At 31.8% G+C, this 24,933-nt stretch overlaps 1 protein-coding gene across 4 annotated transcripts in view; it reads right to left on the bottom strand.

Moving 5' to 3' along the window:
• Window positions 1-16,452, bottom strand: part of LOC126768896 (myoneurin-like) — a 56,512-nt gene extending 40,060 nt beyond the window's left edge. For 3 of the 4 annotated variants that reach the window (XR_007669283.1, XM_050487301.1, XM_050487303.1), the window contains exon 1: window positions 16,043-16,452. The gene's annotated coding sequence lies outside the window, so the exon portion shown is untranslated. The remainder of the gene's footprint in view (window positions 1-16,042) is intronic. The other variant, XM_050487302.1, reaches the window with a different exon arrangement.
• Window positions 16,453-24,933: the final 8,481 nt, after the last annotated feature.

Genomic DNA, 24,933 nt, shown 5'->3' with positions numbered 1-24,933 from the left:
TAGAACTTGCGTAAATCTCTTGGACGATAAAAAAACGCTGAATTTAAATCTGTTTATCATTTTCAAATTATACGATATTTAAGTCGTACATGCAAATATAAATAGTAAATAATTGTAGTAATTGCTTACTTAAATGTATTTAAATTATCGGCTTTTTATAAACTTTGTTTAGCAGGTGGTTCGTAAAGCTGTATGTGTCTATATAAATTATTAAAACATACTTAAAATAGTAAATTTGATGAATGACTTAATGTCAATTTTAAGAGAATTTTTGTACTATAATCGTAAATATAGTTTAAAGTATGATCTTAGGTAATTACAATATCTTATGGATAACTTTTAAAAATTGAGATTTTCTTTAAAGAAAATGTTTTAAAACAATACTATCAAGTTCCTTTTGTGGAAATTACAAATAAATTCAAAATATCGTTCCCAATTAAGCGTAAGACTTGTTATTAGTGGGTAGGACAATCTCCCAAGCGATCAGAGTCGACCTACGAGTTCACACCTCTGGGCTATTATACTTGGTAGAGCTTTGTAGAAGCCCGTCTGGATAGGAGGTATCACACTCATCACAAATTCTACTGCCACACAGTTTTACTTAGGATTGTTGTGTTCTGTTTGAAAGTTGAGTGTCACTACAAGCAAAAAAGACTTAAGACATCTTAGTTTCCAAGGTTGGCGCATTGATGATGTAAGTGATGGTTAATATTTCTTACAGCGCCTATGTATATAAGCAGATGGAATTGCCATCAGGGGGCATTTGTCCTACTTTTTTTCAATAAAACTTGAATGACCTGTTAAAAATAGTGTTGTTATTTTTTTAAGATTTCATAAAATATTATATAGTAATAGTTTGTGAATGTCCCACAGCTAGGCTAAAGTCTCCTCTCCTTTTTTGAGGAGAAGGTTTTGGAGCTTATTCCATAATTCCAATATTATATATATTGCAATATTTTTGTGTTATGTCTTGTGTTTACATTTCGGACTGTACAAGTAGCGATGCGTTATTCACAACAAATAAGTTTGTTTTCATTTACACCCTTCCGGTCCCACGACATCACTATGCCAATTTTAGGTATAAATATTAATAACACATATGTATGAATAATCTTTGCTAATTTTTAGGGTATGTTTATTTTTATATCCATAATGACTAAAAACTTTTAAAACCTTAATGGTTTCCAAAATGGCCAATAACATAAATATGATTAAATTATTATTATAAATAACAATAATATTACAAGAAGTTGATATATTGGTAATTACATAATAAACTTATAAAAAAAGAGATTTGTTTACTTACAAATATTCATATTTCTTTTTATTGTATTAAACAATAAAATGAAATTAAATAAATAAATATGAATGAATACTATCACAAAGTGTGCACGAAACGACTGTATTTGTCAAAGCAAATAACGAACGAGCGATCGAATAACCAATAGCTTATATATACAAATATATCCTGTGCACATTATGCAAAAAATTAAGAAGTAACATGTTACAAAATGCAATTAAATAAACGTGATATTCTCTACGACAAGATTAGTAAAAAAACATTGAAATTTTGTCTGAAATATATTTAAATACTTTATTTACATAAGAACTACATATTTAGATTGGGGACTTAAATAAACATAATATCAAATCATAACCGCGCGGAATGGTTGCAAGAATGCTAGAAGTATTTGTAAGTGGGCGAAAAGATCTGCCTATCACAACTAGATGGAATATTATTAACAATATTATATTAGGAATTGTATTGACTTTATAGAAATGTAATCCTTTTGAGGCCAAAAAAGAATTTTATTTTCAATATAATCGACGTTCGGACCTCGCTTCAAACTCACCAAATCACGTCATCGATATGTAAGGTCGTTTTATTTTATTCGTTGATTTTTGCGGCAAACGTTAACAAAAAAAAACAAATCTTTTTTTAAGTCGTTTTTCGTATTAGCTTTTAGTGATAATTGCAAAATATAAAATCTTGAAATTGTTCCAATTTTATTTTTAGTTTTGGTAATATTGTGAGGAATGTATGAAATATTAGTACTTATTGATGACAATATTACTCGTAAATATTAGATTGTTTCTGATGTTAATTTTTTGTATACTGGATTAATGTTAGATAATATATAAAGATTTATCATTTAAATAATTATGAATAAAAAAAAGTGAGCAAAATAACCCAAGATTTCATCCAATTCGCAATGAATAGAGAAACGTCGTACGAGGCTTTGATTGGGGAGTAAATAATTAAAACTTAACATAATCATGAAACATTAGTGTCCTTCTGAAGGAGCTTTGGGCCATAGCCAGTCTCAAAAAAATGAGAGCTAGGAAAACGAAGTAATTTCAAGCTCTCAACTAATTCGATATTATGGCGTCGCTGAGGTAAAATTCAAAACATTTTTATTAAATTTACACGTAAAAGCTATATAATTCTATAGAATTAGCATTATATAATTCAACATGGATCTAAAAACCGGCAAGAAAATAAGTATATTTTTTGTTAAGATAAAAATAATAACTAAATTAATATTTTAATTGTATTGTGCGCAAATTTATTATTTTATTTATCAAAATAAATTGTAATGTAGCTAAAAATGTAATTTAAAAAATGAGGTTTTATGCATTAGGAAACATAATTAAGCAACCTACGTTTAAAAAAAAAACTATTGAACCCAAATCTATTTAACGCTCAAGGTCATGCAAATTGTAATAAGTGAACCACAGGAAGTAGGTGAGTAATTATTTCGAAAATAATATAATAATTAATTAAGTTTTAGACATATACGTCCACGGTGTGATGAATGATATCCTTAATTTAAACCTTCTTCAAAGCATTTCTCGGTATTCTAGACATTTTTAAATAATTCCAGTAACATAATACTTAAGAAATTATAATTACAAAAAGTTAGCTGTAATAAAAAATAACTAGTTTTTTTATCGAATTATCATAAAGTATTTTTTGAAGTGTAGTCGAACCAACTTACGTACTTACTACTTTAACGGACCTACTTGCATTCAGAGACACTTGGAGTGTTTATACTAATTTGCTAATTTGAGATTCCCAAAAGAAATACTCAGTTACTATTTCTCGGTCCATATATATTTTAATCTAAAATTTGCATTTAATGATTAGCCTTATCAATAGCATCATTATCATTCATCTACAATGAATCAGTTTAAAGTTCAGGCAGTTAACTTTATACTGGCCCGATTTTGGTTTCATCCCAAGAGATCGGGATTTGCAACTTTTTTTTTTTAGTCCACAAAACTGACTACAATTATACAATCAACCATTGTTGACATACTGTTTGTCATTACAAACAGTAATAAATTTAACCGAAAATATTTAAGTAAGTAATAAACCTTAGTTTGTTATGTTTAAGATACATAATAATATACAAAAACATAATGTTCATTATCTTATGATAACAACCGTAACGAACTAATATAACTAGAATCATTTGAATTTATCCTAAATAAAAAAATATAAAAGCCGAGATGGCCCAGTGGTTCGAACGCGTGAATCTTAACCGATGATCGTGGGTTCAAACCCGGGCAAGTACCACTGAATTTTCATGTGCTTAATTTGTGTTTATAATTCATCTCGTGCTTGACGGTGAAGGAAAACATCGTGAGGAAACCTGCATGTGTCTAATTTCATTGAAATCCGGCCACATGTGTATTCTACCAACCCGCATTGGAGCAGCGTGGTAGAATAAGCTCCAAAACCTTCTCCTCAAAAGGGAGAGGAGGCCTTAGCCCAGCAGTGGGACATTAACAGGCTGTTACTGTACTGTAAAAAAATATATATTTATTTTTATAAAAAAAACAATGTCTAATGCTAATTCTAGATGTATTTAATATTACAAGCATTTGCTGTATTTTTATGCGCATATTAATGAAGTCGATAGTCATTGTAATGAAGGCCAATTACGCTGGCTAGCCTTCTGTACCTACGAATTTTTTGCGGTAACACTTCTATTAAAACTAAGCGCTATCTATGTATAGTAAAATACTAATTATGTAGCGAATTATTATTAAGTACATATATTATATTTATTATACAATGATTATGATGACTGTGGTTTCTATTGCATCACGTATGACAGTAACTTAACCATATAACAAATATTTAAATACGGAGGTAACCTTTGTGTATTTATGAGACGCCATTGAATATAAATTGAAAAAAAAAAATAGTTAATTATACCTGTATACTATTTTTTAAGCCGATAATTAATCTAATTATAACTGCAACGCAATATGTTGTTTACAGTATCAAAACATCGCGGCGCGTCGTGATTAATTTGCGTGAAAACATGGCCGTTTTGAGTGAACTGTACAGTCGCGAGTTCGTAGCCGAATATGTCGCGAAAAGCGTTTAGAAAACTGAAAAATAGTAGACATAAAAATAGCGCGAAAATGTCATAAGGTAAACAAAGTTTTTTAAATACAACCAAAACTTCGTGCAAAACATAACATACGTTTTTCGAATATTTTCGTACAGTCAAACAAATTTATTATTTTTAATATTTATGTGATATAAAAACGATATAAAAGAAGTTAAGGTGTTATTTTAATTTTTTTGATATATGATATATAATTTACCTACCACAGAACACCAAAATAATATAAAATGACCCATATCTTCACGAACATGAACTTCATAATAAATAGATTGTATAATCTCATGTACACCGAGATAACGCGGCTAAAATTAGTCTTAAAACAATTTTAAGACAACAAAGTAACTAAAGTACCAGTAAACCGAAGAGTACAATCAGCCGCTGTGTATGGCATTTGTGGACTACGAGAAAGCCTTCGACTCCATCGAAACCTGGGCAGTGCTCGACTCATTGCAGAGATGTCATATCGACTGGAGATATATCGAGGTACTGAGATGTCTGTTTAACCCCGCTACAATGACTGTCCACATCCAGGACTGTAAGACGAAGGCGATCCAACTGCGCAGAGGGGTGAGACAGGGGGATGTAATATCCCCGAAACTGTTCACCAACGCGTTGGAAGACGTTTTCAAGACGCTGAATTGGACTGGGTATGGAGTCAATGTAAACGGCGAGTACATCTCACACCTTCGATTTGCCGACGATATCGTCATCATAGCAGAGTCGCTGGAACAACTCACCGAAATGCTGCGTAGCCTAGGCGAGTCTTCCCGGTGTGTCGGTCTCGGTATAAACTTGGACAAGACCAAGGTCATGTTCAATAGGCATGTCGTGCCGGAACCGATATACGTCGAGGGGAAACCTCTCGAAGTTGTTAGTGAATATACCTACCTAGGACAGATAATACAAGTCGGTAGGAACAACTTCGAGAAGGAAGCCGATCGAAGAATTCGCTTGGGATGGCCAGCATTTGGCAAACTTCATCAAGTCCTCAAGTCATCTATACCGCAATGTTTGAAGATGAAAGTCTTCAACCAATGCGTCTTACCTGCCATGACATACGGTGCCGAAACGTGGACACTAACTGCGGGACTAGTCCACAAATTCAAAGTCGCTCAGCGTACTATGGAGCGAGCTATGCTCGGAGTATCTTTGAAGGATAAGATCAGAAATCAGATTATCCGGAAAAGAACCGGAGTCACCGACATAGGTTGCAAAATTAGCAGGCTGAAGTGGCAGTGGGCTGGTCACGTATATCGTAGGACCGATGGCCGTTGGAGCAGACGAGTCCTAGAGTGGAGACCGCGAATCGGCAAGCACAGCGTAGGGCGCCCTCCAGCCAGGTGGACCGACGACCTTAAGAAGGTGGCGGGCACCAACTTGATGCGGAAGGCGGAGGACAGGGAGCTTTGGCGCACCTTGGGAGAGGCCTATGTTCAGCAGTGGACAACGATTGGCTGTTGATTGAAAGTAACTAAAACACAATACACTTTACGATTAGTAAATTTAACTCAAAAAAATAATGAAGTATACTACGAAACCCGAAAAGGTTGTGTCACTTCATATTATAAAACAAAATTCTCCGCCGCGTCTGTCTGTCTGAACGCGATAAACTTAAAAATTAGCGAACAGATTCTCATAAAGTCTCACTAAGGTTTTGCGTAAATTGGCTGCAATAGGTCGATAGTTTTACTGGCATTCGCCGCGCAAACCAATAGTGATATATATATTACAATACCAATAGAGTTATTATATAAATGTATTATATAGATATTCGCACGGGTTTTTCAAAATATAAAAATATAACAGCGCAAGATGGGATGGGAAACAATAAAATATATTTTTAAAATGATATGTTTTCCTGACCGTTTCCTGTCACGGCGGATATTCTTATTGGAGTCTACCACTTAGGTGATATTATAAAGAAGACGTATGAGCACACAAGTGCACTCTCAATATCCTTTTACTATGCGATGGGATGGCAATCTGACACGATTAGAAAGAATTCAGGTACAAGAAAAACCGCTTTACTCGATTTTCAAAGCATGGAAATATGAACACTTGCCAACTTCCGAGAATGACATAACAGACAAACCGAACCTTATTGATCTCGCTCGGAACCAGCTATTTTATACGCCAGCATCAAACATGAGACAGACACACCAACGAGACATTTACAAAGGCATCATGACATGTTATATACATAGATGCTTGCACTTTGCTTGGCGGTAGGGCTTTGTGCAAAGCCCATCTGGATAGGTACCACCACCACAGATACTACCATTTGCCCGTCCAACAATCTATTTTATTATATATGTATATGCATTTTTATGATGTTTAAAATAGCGACCTTTTAAGACAGGATGTGTTGGTAAAAAATGCATACAATTCTCGTTAGCTCAAATGTTATCTGATAGGCAATTTATTACACCTGATAACCTTGAAAACTGCGAACATTATCAATAATTTCTTATCCATTTTAAGATTGTATCCACTCTAGCTATTGACAAAAGCGTCTTCCTTAATATTTTATAATTTAATCAAAAATTAAAAAAAATATAGTTAAAAAAAAACTTTGGCTGCGATGAGTTTAGTGTTAATTGTAACACTTGAGTGAAACGTTTTTCATGCAAAAGGGTTCAATTTTAACAATTTTGAAAACATTATTTTTGTGTTTGTATGAATGAGACGAGTTCCATTATACCTCGCAATTATTATAGGAAGCCAAAACATTTGTTAAAACGAAAAATATTACATACATAAGGATGTAATATTTGCGTGATGAACCTTTTTTTACTTTAAGGCAAAGAGAAAAAATCTAAATCCTTTTAACTTGTTTATTAAATATGAAGGATTGATTGAATATTGAAAAAGGTTTATCGTTGAAAACATATATATTAAAAAATATATATATTAAAAATAAATTACTGTCTTATCAATCGCTAACAGAAATTACGTTGATATTTAAATGGTAAGAACATTCAATTGAATATATATAATGAATTAATTTAATCATATTACTTTTGATAACCTATACAGAATACCTACAACGGATGCTTCTAAAAATTAACAATTATTTCTGGAATCATATTAGTTCACTATTTATTCTATTGAATATCTAGTATTAGTTAAATTCTATAATAGAATAACAGGTATTATAAATTAATCACCTTAAACTTTCGCGGCTTTCTATGGCAAAAAAAAATGTTCTTAGTTAAAATTTAACTTTACTTCATTTAAAATGACACGTTATCATAATATTACTATCTATTACTAATATTTTAAATGCGAAAGTAACTCTATCGATCTGTTACACTTTCATGTCTAAACCACTGATCCGATTTTGATGATTTTTTTTTAATACCTAACATCTGAAACCAAAAGGTGGGCAACGTCGCGGTCGAAAACTAGTATTCTATGCGGGCGTATACAATCAAACTTAATATTATATTATATAATAGGAGATATATATACTTTTTTTTCACGGTTTTATTTGTCAATTAAGTATAAATATACTAAATAAAATAAATGAGGTATAAAACAAATGAATCTTTATTTGTACATAGAATTTTTTATTTATTTCTAGTATGTATAATAGCGTTATTCATAGTTCGATCACATATCACGACTTTCCTTGGACAATTGATTACGATGTGAGGTAGGTCAGAAATATTTTAATCGGCAAATTTATATATATAATAACGATGTTTTTATCTTTCGTATAAGTATTGATAACATTTTTTTTATTCATATTATATGTAATAATCGCTGATTTAAGAGGTTATTTCGAGTATTGGTTGAATATGTACAAAGTCTTTGAAATAACAAAATATTCAAAATTTTGAACTCTATATGTTGACGCAAGTAAGTTCAATTAATAAAGTTTCATCAAAAATCAGTTAATATGATTCAAACGAGACATAATTGTTTTTTAGACTCTTAAGATTATAATGTTTCATAGTACACATATAGGGTCGATAAAATCCTAAATATTATTCGTTACAGACAGACTCTTTATATTTTTAAATAAAAACATACTACAAATGTATAGTAATGTATTTAGAACTTGACCTTCTTTAAACGACAGTGTCAAATAATTGTAAAATTTATGTACTAGAGTATTAACCAAAAAGTTTTTATTTGATTTATTTATGATAATATATTATATTATGATTTGATTTGAAATATATTATTGGAATGTATTGCTTTTGTCTTGTAAAGCAAAAATACAAATGAAATAGAAAAGCAGAATTTTAAGCAACACTGTCTGTGGTTCTTAAAATTAAAATGCATTAATAGAACGACATGGCAACAACGTGTTCGAAATCAGCTTATTTACGATATTTCTTATCAGAAGTTACAGTACAGTAACAGCCTGTTAATGTCCCACTGCTGGGCAAAGGCGAGAAGCCTTTGCCCAGCAGTGGGACTGGGTTCTCCTTTTGAGGAGAACGTTTGGAGCTTATTCCACCACGCTGCTCCAATGCGGGTTGATGGTGAAAATGGAGGTAGAATACACATGTGGTAAAATTTCAATGAAATTAGACACATGCAAGTTTCCTCGCGATGTTTTTATTCACTGTCAAGCACGAGATGAATTATAAACACAAATGAAGCACATGAAAATTCAGTGGTGCTTGCATGGGTTTGAACCCACGATCATCGGTTAAAATTCACGCGTTCTAACCACTCAAGTTAGAGTAAGAGTTAGAGTAAGAGTTAGAGTAGAGTAAGAGTAATTGTCAAAATATTATCGCTGACAAAAATCATTTTAAATATCATACAAAGTCATAATTAAATAGCACAATAAACGTAACAAAAATGATTTCCTCCTTTCGCTAAACTATTCAATATCGCACCAATAATAAATATGTGAAAGTTTATTTGTATGTCGTACGACCAGACGACACTAAAAAAATTTATAAAAGCTAGATATAATTTTGTTACAACCTTTTCCGTCTTTTTATACAGCTCCGTTCTCTAGTTTCATTTTAACTTTAGATGACTTAATAGAATTATTTCGTATTAGAAAATTTAAAGGTATAAGTTGAATAATTATAAGAACTTTATGTCCAAAGAGACAAGGAGTAACATGAAACAGTTTCGTGATTAAAAGACTCTCGCTTGTCATTACAAGCTATCTCATTGGATAGCGATGGTAGTGATCATTCTTTCTGAACGAGGCTCGACCTAGTTAAAAACCTTTAACAAAATGCATACATTAACTTAGTAATAAACATACTTAGTAAAGAAATATTTCTTAATTATACTCATTAGTGTTCGTCCAGTAATCGAAATTGAAAATTTGAGCAACATATATAAGATTGCAGATTGCTTCCAATTTTTTTTCATTGACGTCATTTTCCATCTGGATTACTAAACGAAAAAAGACTGACAATGACAGAAAAGGTATTTAAATCTTCTGTCTATGTACACTTATTATAATATTTATAATTATCAATAGTATTCAAATGATCATTAGAAAAATCAATGATTTATAATCAAAAGTAATAATAATCTTGATCGATATTATTACGGCTGATAGTCCCAACGTCATTTGCACAGAAGATTTTACAGTGCACTATTGTGCATATGCACAGATTCACTCTCTATTCCTCACGATTATAGACCGTTACGACCAGTAAGTTATCAGGCGATAGACTGACTTTTCGACGAGATTGTTAATTTTAAATTATTTCCAAATATTTCTTGACAGACCGAACTCAATTAGTTTTATTTGCGTGATCCTCGATTCAAAACCTATAAGCTTACCGTCTAACTAGAATGAGGCAGTTAATAACGGGCAATGCATCTTGTACCAGTATCACCTGTCAAAACATTCTACGCGAGTTTATAAACTTAATAACAAGCCATTGCATAAAGTATTTAACTTTATATTGTTATGTAATATGCATCTATCGTCTATCTATAGAAAAAAATTAGACGATTTTTTTTTGTAAAATCGTAATTATATTATAATACTACAATACTACTGTTACAATACTGTTATATTATAATAGTATTGTTCGTTGCGATCACTGAAAAATAGCACAACAACATTCTTTCGCGCTACATTTACATACGTACTTAATAAGCAAAAGCTTAATTCTCTTTATAAACGTACTAAAAAATCATATACTTAACATTTGCCACGTGATAAACATAGTGGTTAGAAAAAAGTATATGAAAAAACAAATGTTATGACCTTTAACAAGAGTGTATTCTGCAATTATTTTATACACAAATAAAATTACGGATGCGGCCGTGGAGACTACTTATCAGCAGGTGGACTATTTTTTCAAGACTGTCTTCCTGTTTTTTATTTAAAAAAATACTTGAGAAATAGTCTATGGTTTTTCTATAGATTCAACGGTATTAATCATTACTTCAATCTTCAATGTTTGAGATGGCCCAGTGGTAAGAATGCGTGAATCTTAACCGATGATCATGGGTTCAAACCCGGGCAAGCACCACTGAATTATGCATGTGCTTAATTTGTGATTATAATTCATCTCATGCTTTACGGTGAAGGAAATCGTCGTGAGGAAACCTGCATGTGTCTAATTTCACTGAAATTCTGCCACATGTGTATTCCACCAACCCGCATTTGAGCAGCGTGGTGGAATAAGCTCCAAACCTCCTCCTCAAAAAGAGGAGAGGAGGCATTTAGCCCAGCAATGGGACATTCACAGGCTGTTACGGTTACGGTCAATCTTTTTCAATAAATGGTATTGTTACGTTAAATGATTTTCTCACACACATGTAAATCATAAAATTAGAGCTATAGATAATTTTATAATAGTTTATAAATATGGGGTTACCCTTACAATCGTTTTATATTTATTTGACATTATACTTTATAATATGAATGCACATACAATAAACAACGACTAAAACGATAGACAAACGGATGACATATGCAAGGGAGTAACAGTATATATGTCTAAGAATAGATATATATAATTTGAACGAACAATGAATGTTTTTTTTTATGTTTTTTAACGGTTGCGGGTGTAAATATAGACGTTGTAAGCTGTTTTTTTTTTAAGATATATTTAGTTTTTCCTCCAAGGACTTTACGTCCGTTATGAGTTTCCTTTTTCTATTATACGTATTGGTCTTTTATGGCTCACGTTAAAACGTTGTTGATAGCGAAATTAATTTTCTTTATATAATTTCATGGCAATACGTTTTAATAAAATTATTACAATCGGAGATTTAAATCGATCTAAGATATATTAATCGATAGATTGGTCTTCAACCTGCGTCCCAATAATGAGCTGAAAACATTTAACCGTTTTTTTTAAACGCTCTTTGAATATCATGTGATCCTAGTAACAGCAAAATATTTAATGAACATTTTATTTTTATTTAAAAATACGTGATTTGTGTATGTGTGATACGTGATTTGGGGGAGGCCTTTGTCCAGCAGTGGACGTCTTTCGGCTGGTGATGATTTGTGTTTATTACTGTATACTTCTATAAGTTATTATTTTAGTATAAATATATTTTATTTAAAAAATTTATACTCAAATAAAACTATCGACGTCGTCATTATCGACTGATTGACTGACTGATTTTTGATGCAGAACTAATTTCGAATCTATGATCCGACATCCAATGATATCCTTTTTTAATTTTGGTTAAACATTTTGTGTTATATCAATCCGTTGTTTGATTTTCTTGGCAAACTATGTCGGGATACAATTTTCAATCTTAAGATGTAGAGATGACGAGCCGGTTGGCGTGGTTGGTAGACACTTGCCTTTCACGCCGAAGGTTGTGGGTTCGATTCCCACCCAGGACAGACATTTGTGTGCATGAACATGTCTGTTTGTCCTGAGTATGGGTGTTATTATCTATATAAGTATATATTTACAAAAGAAAAGTAGTATATGTAGTATATCAGTTGTCTGGTTTCCATAGCACAAGCTTTGTACAAGCTTAATTTGGGATCAGATGGCCGTGTGTGAAAAATGTCCCAGGATATTATTATATTATTATTATTATTATTATTATAGAGATTATTTATTAGATTTATTATTAACTGCGCCCGTAAGTGGTCTGTCTTGTATGTTAAATAAATGTTATTTATTTTACAACTTCTAATTATTATACGAATACCATACTGTAATTAAACTATACCGTATATAATATACATAGATGTAGGTAATTAGTTAAAGTTTAAGGTTTATATCGTATATATTATTTTTGATATTAAGTCTGTCTGGTTTTTTATTATAAAATTACTATTAAACATTTTACAAATTTATATAATTAAAATTTTAAACAATGAATGCATAATTGCAATTGCAAAACCGCTAATCTTAATATCTTCATTATCTTAGCCTGTCTAGCGGACATTTTGCGATAACTCTATAAATAATATATTAGTTTTATTTAATTGAATATTTATTATAATTATAATGATACAAAAATTATCTTGGGTTTAAAAGGAATACGGTATTTATATACTTAAAATAGATAGACGGGACCTGACAAATGAGACATTAGTGCGAATATTTAACATACCTTACATCGCCAATGCACCACAACCTTGGTCACTAAGATGAAATGTCCTTGTAGTTGTCTGTAGTTACACAAACTCACACTGAATCTAGAATACAACAGTACAAAGTATTGCTGTTTCGCGGTAGAATATGACGTGATGAGTGTGTGCTACCTACCCAAACTGCTTGCACAAAGCCTTATAACCAAGTAATATTTATTGTGTTGATATGAGAATTATGCATTAAGAAATAACGGATCACGAAGATAACCAATACCTAAATCCAACACCAGACTCTCAATTACATAGTCGCTTTCAGAAAATTAACTGTTACTTTAGTCACATTTCATCTGCTCAGTAAATTATAGTGGCCGTTCTGTAAGCCGCTGGTGTGACCATGTCTGATTTGTCATGCTCACGAGCCCTCTTACAAACGCTAGAAAAGCTGAGAACCAAATGAAGTGGAAGGCGCTACGAAGGTACTTATTTACGTACATGACTTGATATTATATGGAATGCTACCACGAAGAAGAAAGAAAATCATATTATATTGAATCATTTTATATGCATTATTTTCTTTGTAGTGTAAACTATTCAATTTTTTATCTGTGGAACCTTAATTAGTTATTTTATATAAAAAAAAAGAAGTAAAGACTATTTGTTTCCCTTAAAAATAAATAAATAATATGTATTGAGCTTATAGGTATGTACAAATCTATTAAACACTTCAAGGTCGCACCAAATAACTTTTTCTACCTTTGTCTATGCTGAAATTAACACAAATTATTTTTCATCAAATTTACTGTTAACTTGCCAAGGATGCGTGTCTTTTTTACATAAAAAAATAATGGAAAATTTAAACACAAAGGCCTTATGAATATTCAAAAAATAATTATATATTAACTATGCGAATTAATTACCTGTTCATTAAATACTAACTTGATAATTTGGTCAAGATTTAGCCATGAATTGAACAAAAGCTATCAAAATTATTCGAAATATTATATTCAATTGATATTCTTCATTTCAATACACGAATCATATACGTGCTTAGTATATTCACACGAAAACTTGTATACAATAATGAAAATAAATATGTTGTATTGTCTTTAGAATTTGAATCACTTTCTCGTGCTAAGCAGTTTTAATGTACCAATAATTGAATGACATTCCTTATTATGAATCACCACTGACGTCTTTCTCCCTCCACCCCATCGATAACATTTTGTATAAAGAGGTATTATAACATTACAACATTTAAGCCAATATAAGATTAATATTACATGCTTCTTAGGCTCCGATTTACTATCATATAAATTGTTTACAGACGCATTTATTTATACTGCTACATTTCCAAAAAGTTTTTATACAACCGTTTTTTTTATTTAAAAATAATGTTATGCGCGCATTACCTTAAAATTATTTAAAAAAGAACTATTTTTTAAGATTTAGTGTCTGTATATAAATATATATAGCAATTTAGTTTTAGATATATGTGATCATATTAAAATAATACCAATCACATATTACAATACCTACAGTTGAAACAAATATATTAGATAAGTAAACCCCAACTGCAATTAATAAAATATTATATAATCATATCATCAGCTTTGAACGCAAACCACCCAACAAACAGACTACGCAAGAGAAACCAAGAAACAACTTGTATAGGTTTACCATACAATATTTAGTCAAACGATTGAATATTTAAATGACACAAATTTATTTTATTTTACTTACAAAAACAAGCTCGAATTTATATGCATTTGAAGTATACATTAAATACAATATACGCAGATATATAAAAAATATTTTTTAATTATTAGTTATTTGCATAACACATGCAACAAGGAGGTCGATTCTTAAAAGAAACGGAAACTATATGACATCTGTAGACGAGTAGTGCACTTTAGTAAGACCCACAAAACTTCTATCAAAGAGCGTAGCGGGATAAGTTTCAATTTTGTTATGCGATATCTTTGTTTCGTCCGTATTATTCTCTCAATTTTAAGCATTAAGTGCATTTACAATTATAATATAAAACTATTGTCAAAAATACTAACAAAAGTTATAGGTATTAAACAAATTTTATATTCATATACCTATTTATGCGTCTAACAAATTTATGTGCCTACTTAACTTGTAAAACCTTTCGGATCAGAATACATTCTATTTTCATTTATTTTTTTCATTACTAACATGAGCCTTAAAATAAATATTGCGCCACTAAAAAAAAACTACCAAATATGATAAAAAATAATAAACATCATAGTTATTTACCTGAATTGTATATATGAGATGAATAACTCACATGTATTACATTTCTTGTTATAAATTATCAATTTAAAAAACATTTTATACATATATATATTACTTAAATTTAACACAGGTCCCCGCAATGATGTTTAGATATGATTCAACTATTTTGGATATTGCAATACGATAAATAGATAAGTAAAAGTCACACTCGATGAGAAGCAATGTATATAGTCGCTCAGATAACACGTTAACTATCGGATAATTATTTATTTCGGTTGCAAATAATTTTGGCGCATACACGTAGCGAATTGGCTTTATTGAAGCGCATCTGTCTACAAACGTTCATTGTAAGTCGGGAGGGTAGCGACGTAGTCGAGACGATACGTGTCCTTTACGGCACGTAAAGCACACTTCATTTTAGCCACTTATATTTTCCTAAATTTTCATTAATTATTATTTGTATATAAAGCCTAGTTGTGTGCGTTTAACCAGCAAATCAACGCAAATATTGTAAACTAAAACTTTAACTAGATATTGTGATTTAATTGAAACAATTATTTTAAACTTAACTGCTTTTTACAGATATGTATTAAGTAAAAATATCTCACATTCTATACATCCTAAAAAAATATCTGTTTTAATCATTTATACCAAAAAAATAAATAAAGTATGTTGTGTTCAGAGTAAACGTATAAAGAAACTTGTTCTCGTGCATTATGAGCTAATCAAGTGGAACATGATTATGTTTTCAATAGTTGAAAATTTCATGGCGACCTCGATAACAATAATGTAAGCCGTAATAGGCTTATCGAGTGATTCACTAGTTTTCCTGATCGTATTTCGGACCTACCTATAAAATAACGGTGTGCGGAGTGCGCGTACGGCTGAAGTGCGAGGTTGCGCTAGGGCGCTCAGGATCGACGGCGGGCGGCGCACAAACACTCACATTCAAATATTCGTCTAACCTTGATGCGAATCGGCGCACTCCGGGTTCCATCCGACGACGGTCGTCGATACAGACGGGTCGAAGGGCTCGCTTCAGGTGTAACAGTGAAAGCGGCACCAGCGAGGTACGGGCGTTAAGAGTATCGAAGGGGCTCGTTAAGCGTAGCGGCGCGGGCGTCGGGCCGGACGGCAGGCGCATCGGCGCGCCGCCACCGGCGGTGTGGTCGCGAGGCTGCGGCGCGACGGCCGCGCTACATGTCACGGTGCGGCGAGCGCGCTCTTCGCGCCGTGGTCACCGACTCACAGTGGCGTCGCCGTCCTACTGTCTGCCCGACGGCCGGGACGGCGGCGCGCGTTGCACCGCCCCGCTGCACTCCGCCTGCCCCCCTGCCGCTGTGCCCCCTCCGCCCCCTCCTCCCGTCGCGCTTCACCCGCTCCGCCCCGAAGAATTTTCCGCATCGGGTGGGAAAAATCGATTGTGCAGCGAGCCCCGAATAATTTCGGCAAGACGCACGGCGCCCTTGCGTCCTCCTCATCGCCGTCGACGCGGCCGCCGGGGCTGCCGTGGCCGCCGCGCCGGTCAAGCGCAGCGAGGTAGCGGTCGCTTTAATTTCCCTAACTTTATCAACAGCTTTACTAACATTTTCGTGTCACTATTAAAATTAAAAATAAGAAGGCCGACCTCTTAAATTTAGTACTTATAAAAAACGAATTTAAATTTACAATTGAAATAAGATAACATTTTATTTTGAATTCAGTCTCTATTAAAAAAAAATGGCTTAATGTAAAATTATATAAACATATATATATATTTTACTATCAATTTATAATTAAAAAATATTTTTTTTCTCATCGCACAGTTCAATTTTTGTATTTCTATTCTTACACGTATTATTATATTAATTATAACTGCACCTTTAAGGTAACACATTACAGTAGGGAAAGTCTAAAAAGTATGACACAATAAATTTATAACTTACTTTTTGTAATATTTCACTCGAATAACGTTTCATTATGACACGTACGTTTATTTTTATGACCTTATTTGTGCACAATATAACCCGTAATATGCGAAGTATTTCTAGTTTTGATTAATTTTACGAATTCAAGATCAGCAATTTACCGGTCAATTTGAAATTACTGTATTTAATTATTATTTATATTTATAAACTCTATTTCTTAGAAATAGTTATTGAGCATTATCTTTCTAGGAAAATAATTAAGACTGCGTTAAAATTATGCGATTGTTTAATTTTACAAAAATTACGTTCTTTGCCGACTGAAGATTTTCGTATTATATCGTAGTCACGTTTTTATTTAAAAAAAGAACATCATTTGCTTAAAACTTTTTTTTTTTCTACTGAAGCTACTAGTATAAATTAAAAATATTTTCAGATGAGTTCGGAACCTTATAAACACATACCTTTAAACCTCATATTACCTAAACAAATTTTAAATAAATTAAGACTTTCCGCTTTCTAGATCACACATAGAGACAATACAAACATAGGCGTATATCCTGTACAATAATTACTCTTTTTTTATTTTATTTTTTACACTTAATAGGCAAAAGTTTGACCATTGACTTTCCTGATATTAAGCATCGACACGGTCTAGGATGTAGCACGCTTGCCTAAAAGAAACCTGTTCACTTTGGATTTGAAGACACCAACGTTGTACCTATCAGGAAATACACTCAGGCAAAGCATTTCATAGTTTCGCAGTGCGAATGATGAATAATAATAATAATAGTAATAATAATAGTCATGGCATTTTTGGAATATTTTGTTTTATTGCAATTAATTACGTAGTCGTAACAATTATCAACTGTTTTTGAATCCTGGGTGTACAAAAAATAACCCACAATAAATATATAATATAACAAAAACTACAATTTAAAATATGAGTAGCTTTATACATTTAAAATTAATATTAAATATTACACGAGAACATGAAATTCAAGCTTGTCGTGTCAATAGTCTAAATTTAAATCGGATGAAACTGCGAAGCGCAGCTACTTTAATAATATATTAAAACCTCCTACTATTATAACTTTTATGTATATGTAATGTAATGTATGTATATTTTATTGCTTTACAAGAATTATTATATAAGATTATATGAGTATTACAAATTTGAATCAAATTATCGTAATGTTTTCCATTCAAGACTGCTCAAAATATATTTTATTATATTGTTCTTAAAGTGTCAAAATATAATACAAGACATTGCACAGTAATTACAACTAATATAATCATAATATTACAGTCTTCATTAACTTAATATTTTCATTTCATCAACGAATTAATTTCCTTTATTATTCCTTGAATATATTATAGTATGCCAATTTATTATGTGATAAAAATAAAATATACACTTTTTCGAATGGCTATTCCATTCTAATATGCTTTATTGTACAGCAAAAGAGTTAATGAAACGTACAGTTATAAACGCAAACAAAAAACTATTAATGTACAAAAGGCGGTCTTGCCGCTAAAAGAGCGATCTCTTCCAAACAATCTTTAGGTGAAGGACATGAGATAAATATTTTGTTTTTATTTTTTCATATTATTTTTTTGAAAAATATTTAATGAATTATTAATAATATTTAATTTTACAAAAAAAATACTATGACTTTTAGTGAATGTTATTGTATGTTGAGTAATTTTTTGTGAATGTTAGTTATACGACAAATATGGTAAATTTGTAAAAATATTTCGTGTTTTTTTTTTATAGTAAAGTAAGGCTTCCTTTTGAGGAGAAGGTTTGGCGCTTATTCCACCACGCTATTCCAATGCGAGTTTATGGATAAACATGAGGCAGAATTTAATTGAAATTGGATACATGCTGGTTTCCTCGCGATATTTTCCATCACCGTCGAACACGAGATGAAGTATAAACATAATTAATATAATTCTTGTTTGCATAAGAAAATTCAGTAGTTTACCTGAGTTCGAAAACGCAATCATCGGTTACGGTCCACGCATTCTAATCACTGAGCCGTCTCGGCTCATTTTATATGGTTTTTCAAACTTATAAAATATTACCTAATTATTAAAAATAAGCTTCATATTTAATTTGCGTCACACATAGAAAAAATAGCCGAGATGGTCCTGTGGTAAGAACGCGTGAATCTTAACCGATGATCGTGGGTTCAAACCCGGGCAAGCACCACTGAATTTTCATGTGCTTAATTTGTGATTATAATTCATCTCGTGCTTTACGGTGAAGGAAAAACATCGTGAGGAAACCTGCATGTGTCTAATTTGACTGAAGTTCTGCCACATGTGAATTCTACCAAACCGCATTGGAGCAGCGTGGTGGAATAAGCTCCAAACCTTCTTCTCAAAAAGAGGAGAGGAGGCCTTTAGCCCAGCAGTGGGACATTCACAGGCTGTTACGGTTACGGTAATAGAAAAAATATTTGTAGACTGACTTAAGAGTAGCTTTATGCGAAAGATATTATAAAAACACGATATATTGACATAAAAGAAAGAGGAACTTAATGTTAAAAAATCAAGTATATAAATAATAATTAATATATACATGACATACTTATATTGATCGTTATGAGTAAATAAATAAAAAAAATATCTGTTAAACTTTTTTTACATATTTTAATCACGTTAAATTTATGCATTATAAAACTTAATAACACATAGTGAAGCTTAAAGAATGGAAACTGGTAAGCTAGTAACTTAGTTTCGCTAATGCATGCACTTGAACTTGGTTAATTGTGAAGGTATCTTGGGCACAATGAACACGGAGCGCGATTCAAATCCTTACGTTTTGTTCGTTTTAATTTACGAGTTTAAAATATGTTTTTCTAATTTCGTTTCATTGTATTATTTAAATAAAAAAATATTTAAAACGGCATATTAACTATAAGGAAATCATCATATCATTATCATCAAGCATATAAGATTTGTGTTTATAATTCATCTCGTGTGTCTAATTTCATTGAAATTCTGTCACATGTGTATTCTACCAACCCGCATTGGAGCAGCGTGGTGGAATAAGCTCCAAACCTTCTCCTCAAAAGGGAGAGGAGGCCTTAGCCCAGCAGTGGGACATTAACAGGCTGTTACTGTTACTGTATATAAGATTATAAATATTTTTAAGAGTGTTAGGTTTATTTAGTTCTTGAATAATACAAAGCCTATTTCATATCAGCTTATCCCACAAGTGGGCAATGACTTCAGTTCAGTAGGTGAATATAATTATACATTTGTATGTATGAATTGTAAAAAAACCGGATATCACCCCCAGGTATCCGGTGATATCCGGTTTTTTTATTTCGAATTAGACAAAAATGTAAACATTGTTGGATTACCAGTTTTCGAACTCACAACCTGCAGATTGAATTTTTTATGACTTAAGGTTAAGTTGATTTAAAGTTTACTAAAAATATATATATTTATAATTAATTATGTAAACAGTAATTAATAAAATAAAAATAAAAATAGAGATCATAATTTTTAATTATTAACACTATAAGACAATATTATATTTAATAAATAATTTCAATAAAATTAAAAAAAACACCGAACTTGTATAAAATAATGATTAAAGAGTAATTGCATATGTATTTGTTTGAGTTAAAACGGTCTAAAAATGTCAAATTTGCTTAAATTATTTCACATTATCGAAGCAAGCAAAATAATGATTCTCAGAATGTTACATCAATGTCTGTTTGTGGGTGTTGTGTTTCTATTATAATTTATAGGTAAAAAATAATTAGCACTATTTGTCGACAGTAATAGTTTTTATTATTTCATATTTTATAGTGTAATGTTTTAGGCAATTGTTTTAAAATGTATACCAAACACATAATTAAGATTAAATATAAAGATAATATTTTTCTAAATAAAGTTAATGTAAAGTATTAGTCTGTAGTCGTCCCACGGCTGGACAATAGCCTCTCCTCTTAAGAAGACTTGGAGATTACTCCACCACGCTGCTCAGATATAGTGTGTACACTTGGGCCGGAATCTAGGACATACTAATTCACTTACGATATTTTCTTAATAGTCGACTGCTACTAGTACTACTACTACTAGAGGCACATTAAACACGTGAAAATTCGATTATAAACCCGTTCTTATAAGTTAAATTTCACGTTTGCCATATCAGCTGTTAAATGATTATATTATAATAAATACAATCACTTAAATATTAGCCTATCAATAATAAAAAAAAAAACACTAATAAAAAACAAAATCACCGTACGTAAGTGTGCGTGTGTGTATGAATGTTATGTTTGTGTGCTTGCTTGCAGGTAGGCATTGTAATACATGAAAAAAACATATAGACAAATAAGCTATAGTGTTTTAATCACTATTATTGTTACTAATACATTATTGTTAATGGTAAAACCATGCCATAAATATTTATAAATTTTTAATTGGCAGTCTGTTAGCAAAATGAAATTCATTGTAGTTCATAACTTGCATTTACAAATTATTATTTAAATACATTTGTGACTAAGCATATATAGTGATGAATTTATTTGAATCTGCGACTCTACAAATCCGCATCTAAATAATAATCTTAATGACCTTTCTTAATATGTAAATTGGCTAATGATTTCGCTTATTTATTTGCTTTTTTACTCCTCAACTCCATAACAGATCAAAGTCCATAGAAGATACGTTACAACTCAAGTTCTATAGACAAATTGTACATACTATTAAACATTCAAACTTAATGATGCTACTGAGAATTTCTTGATAGAAAAACTCAATAACTTTTTATTGGATTGAATCAGTATTTGAATCCAGGACCACGGGATCTGCAGTATTATAGAACTAGCCAGTAGACCGAGACAGTCAAGCATTTAAAACAAAAACAAGACAATATATGCCTTACAATGTCCTTGACCGCTAAGTACGATATAAATTATAAATATAGTTATCAACTAAATGGAGCTTTCTCTTTTTTTTTTTTTTATAGAATAGGAAGGCGGACGAGCATATGGGCCACCTGATGGTAAGTGGTCACCAACGCTCTTAGACATTGGCATTGTAAGAAATGTCAACCATCGCTTACATATCCAATGCGCCACCAACCTTGGGAACTAAGATTTTATGTCCCTTGTGCCTGTAATTACACTGGCTCACTCACCCTTCAAACCGGAACACAACAATATCAAGTATTCTCGGATTTGATAAGGCAATCTTTCATTAAGATCCATGCATTTTATACACAAGACTTTACCTCTTACTAATGTGTTTTTAATTATTTTTAAAAACTTGTGATACACTATAGCACTGCTGGAATAAGGCCTACTTTCCTTTGTTGAGGAGAAGGCTTGGAGCTTATTTCACCACGCTATTCCAATGCGGGTTTGTGGAATACACATGAGGCAGAATTTCTGTCAAATTAGACACGTGCATGTTTCCTCACGATGTTTTCTTTCACCGCCAAGCATGATATGAATTACAAACACAAATTAAGCACAGGAAAATTCAGTGTTACTTGCCCGGGTTTGACCACGATCATCAGGTAAGATTCACGTCTTCTAACCACTGGACTATCTCGGCTCTTTTTAGTTTAAGCTTATATATTATAAAATTTTTTTACTTTCCATGACATGTAATTAGGATACAATTTTATAAAAAGTATTCACTACAAAACCAGTTTTAGGCAAGCTAGCACGCAATGTCTAGACTGTTCTTTACTAGACTTTGTTTTCGAACGTAACGAATAATATTCGCGTTATTACTTTTATAAAATACAATTAAATTCAAAACAACTAATAAAACTGTTTTTTTAATAATAAAAAAGGTCGTAAGTCTAACTTTACTGCGAGTGTCTGTGACATATTCGATCAATATACTGTTTCTCCGAAACTAGCCGTCGTTGCATTCGCAAATCTGCGGTCATTAGGGTAGGTCAAAGCTCCAAGGGCTTTGCCCTGAAGAGTTCAAAATACCTTTAAAATTTCAGCCTACAGCCAGAGGTTTATAGACGTCTGGATCGAGGTAGCACTGTTTGAATAATGAATAAAAAAATATGACGTTTCTAACATAATGTTATTTTTTAAATGAATAGATGAAATTTAATTTGGTAAAGAAAAAATAATAGTAATTCATTTGATTGTTCTTTTACAAAAACAATTATATTTTATTAAAGAATGGATTTGGTTTGGAATTTCAACAAAGTAATTGTCTGTTAGTGGTTCCTTTTAAAGAGAACGCTTAGAGGTTATTCTACCACGCGTCTATACGGGTTTGTGGATAATCATGTGGCAGACTTCCATCCGAAGCATGCCAGGCTTAGTCACGATGATTTCATTCACTGTCGAAAACTAAATGAGTTATAAACACAAATTAAGCTCATGAAAATTCAGTAGTGATGGTTTGTACTCGCATTCTTAGATTAAGATTCACGCAGTCTAACCACTGAGCCATCTCGAGACTTTATCGAAAACTTACACTCTTATCATAAAGCGTCTATTTTGTATGACACTTTCTTTCCTTGAATATTAATTTTAATATTAAACAACTATTAAATGTTTGAAGTACATCTTACCTGTATGTTAGTATTGTTTATTTTTTTACTGCACTTATTATATAATAAATTAGACCATATAATACTTTCAAAATAAAAACTCGTTTCTGTCTAATATTGTCAATGGGAAATTGTAGTTTTTGATTTTGATTCATTTTCTTTAAAGCCGTAACAGAGGGACGGATCGGAGTATTTCTTGCATTGAGATAGTTTATGCATCGGACAGAAACATCGGTTATACAATATACGTATATACTTTTAATTCTGGAAAATTTCACGGTAGTAAAGCGAAACTTCAAAATATATTTTTTTTAAGATAAAGTGTGTCTACGTGTGAAGTTTTTTTTTACTTATTATTTGCCTTTGATATAAGTTCAATTTATTTATTAGTTTATTTTCCTACAGTAACAGCCTGTAAATGTCCCACAGCTGGGCTAAGGCCTCCTCTGCTTTTTTTGAGGAGAAGGTTTTGGAGCTTATTCCACCACGCTGCTTCAATGCGGGTTGGTGGAATAAACATGTGGCAGAATTTCAGTGAAATTAGACACATGCAGGTTTCCTCACGATGTTTTCCTTCACCGTCAAGCACGAGGTGAATTATAATCACAAATTAAGCACATGAAAATTCAGTGGTGCTTGCCCGGACTTGAACCCATAATCATCGGTTAAAATTCACGCGTTCTTACCACTGGGCCATCTCGGCTTTTTTTCCTAGACAATATGATATTTATCAATTATTTCGGGTAATCAATATAACTAAATTTACTGACAAAAGATAAAAATTTTGACTATTTACGAACAATTCAATTTTTTAATTTTTGCCGGAAACCAAAGTTCTTTTTTAACAATACTCGTACAACAGATTATCAGATGTAAATATATTAATATTCTTTAATTATCTCGTAGGTCTAGTGGCTAGCCTATAAGGTTACAGGTCTCAAGGTATTGAGTTCATTCCCCGGGCCGGGCCAAAAAAAAGATTTTTGTCAAGAAACTGTCAGACTATGCCTCTGAACTCGGTAAGTTGGTGTCGGATTGACGTCCCATGATATTATGAGAGTAAGTGACCACGTGTCTTTGCGCTTGCACTTGTGAAATATAAAGTAATTTAAATGTGTAGTTGGCTGTTGTCCATTGAGAATACGTAACAAATTACAATTAAGCAAGATTCCATTTTTCTTGATTAATCATAACTTTGTGCTACTATATATAATTATTGTTAGGTTTTAAATTATATTTGACAAAATTTTAAAGCATTACATACATATATATACACTTATAATA

Source organism: Nymphalis io, chromosome 6 (assembly GCF_905147045.1).
Source record: "Nymphalis io chromosome 6, ilAglIoxx1.1, whole genome shotgun sequence".
NCBI lineage: Eukaryota > Metazoa > Arthropoda > Insecta > Lepidoptera > Nymphalidae > Nymphalis > Nymphalis io.
This window is presented reverse-complemented; position numbering and strand designations above follow the sequence as displayed.